Source organism: Bison bison, unplaced genomic scaffold (assembly GCF_000754665.1).
Source record: "Bison bison bison isolate TAMUID 2011002044 unplaced genomic scaffold, Bison_UMD1.0 scf7180017864492, whole genome shotgun sequence".
Taxonomy (NCBI): Eukaryota; Metazoa; Chordata; class Mammalia; order Artiodactyla; family Bovidae; genus Bison; species Bison bison.
Window position 1 is genome coordinate 7156841 of NW_011495051.1, and position 2063 is coordinate 7158903.

The following is a 2063-nucleotide window of genomic DNA, read 5'->3' on the forward strand; positions in this document are numbered from 1 at the left end:
TCCTCTCTTGTCCCCTTCTCTTCCCGTCCACTTGTCACCCCCTTTCAGTTTGTTGGGTTTTTCTGTCTTTCCAGATCAGTGAGGGCAGTGGACGCAGCCCCCATCCCGAGCCCCAGCCTCGGCTTCTGTCTGGGCTTTTCCATCCCCCTAGTTTTCATTCTTTGTTTAAAAAAAAAAAAAATCCAACAGAAGCCAAAGGCCGGAGCCCTCGGGAGCCCTCGCAGGCCCTCACCCCCACAGTGGGCCCAGTCAGAACCAAGAACGGCAAACCCTAGTTTCAGCCCCTCCTCCGGTGTCCCTGCGTTTGGTGTCTGGCCTTGGCCCCATCTGACTGCCCAGCTCTCTCTCCCCGACCCCTCCCGGTGTTGTTATTAAACGTCTGTGGAGCTTCTGCTGCAAGGAACAAAAAGAAAAAAAAAATCAAAAAAGCGACAAAAAAACACAAACAGAAGAGGAAAAAAGCGACAAAAAAAAAAAAAAAAAGGAAGAGGAAAAAAACCACACACACAGAAGAGATTTAAAAAAAAAGAAAAAAAAAAAAAAAGACATAAACTGGCACCAGTTAACTTTCTTGTACTTTTTTGCCGAATTGAGCTTCTTGTAGTTTTAACTTATTGCTATGTTAACTATTTATCCTTGTTGCCCTGTAAGGACATTTGTGTATATTTCTGTTCCTTCATCCAGTTTGCAAGTTTAAAGGAACCACGATGTTCTCTTTGTTTCTTTAAGTTTTGCCGAGACGTGGTTATGCCTAATTTATTTATAAAAGGGGAAGTGGAATCATTAAAGTAATAATAATTATTAATAACAGTAATGGTAGCCGAGCGGCGCCCCGTGGGGGGGCCTGTGCTCTGCAGGGAGGTCCCTGCAGCCAGCGACGTCCGGGGTCTTTAATGGGATTATTTTTGCTCGTCTTGAGAATTTTTTCAGTCCTATTTAGCTGGTGAAACCCTAGCTTGTTCTTGATACACAAACCTATTTATTCTTGTGGTTTTTAAGTCCTCCCCAACCTCCCCACTCCCCTCCAGCAGGGCAGGCCCCCCAGCGGGTCCATCCCTCTCCCTCTGTTTTCTTGGGGCTTTCTCCCCTCTGCTGTCCGCCCGCAGCGACGCGTGTCCACACGTGGACAGCGTGGCGGAGGCATCTGTGAGCAATAAGGGCTGGGTTTGTTCCCCACCCTGGGGGAGGCCGGGCTCCAGAGAGGGGGCACCTCCCCACACCCCCCTCAACTGAGGCCCTGGGCCCCTGCCACCCCCAACTGGGAGGGGACTCCTTTTTCTAAAACACAGAACTCAGCCCAGCCAGCCAGGCCCCCTTCCTGGAGGCCAGCCCCTCACCCCAGGGGAGGTGGGGCCTGGGGTCTTCCGCATCCCTGTGTGGGGCAGGGGCAGGGCCCGTGGGGAAGGGGCTCAGCCCCTCCAGCCCTTCCTTCATCCTGTTATTTATTTGGATGGTTTCAAATCAAGACAGAGTCCATGTTGGAGGTGATAAAAGAACTGTTAAAAAAAAAAAAAAAAAAAAAAAAAAAACCCAACAAGAACACTTTGCGTTGAGTTTAGACACTATTTATTACCGGGATTACAGGCCTGGCCGCGGTAACAGACTTTTACATGGAATTGTTTAATTATTTGTACTTTTCATGCCAGAAAAATAAAAGTTCAGAATCTTATGACCTCAGGTGTCTGTGCTTCCACACACCAGTTGGCCCTGCTGTGTGGCTGAGTGCACGCCACTGTCCCTCTCTGGGCCTAGCTCACATCTGGAGCCCCCTGGCTTCCCCACAGCACACATGTGATTGAGGGGGTGGGGTCTGAGACCAGCCCAGGAGGAAACCCAGAAGGAAGTGACCCAATAGCTGTCTGTTTACATGGTTCCAGGCTCTGCTGTCCACGGGGCATCTCAGGTGAGACCCTCAAACCGGAGCCAGATCTAAACAGCTGCTTACCATGTTCAGCCCTCTCCACCCCCGGCCCTTTCACACCCCAGCAAAGCCAGACAGACACAGATGAGTTGGAGGAATCATGTTTATTGTTTGGGGGTCACAGGTCAAGTCACTTCCCCAC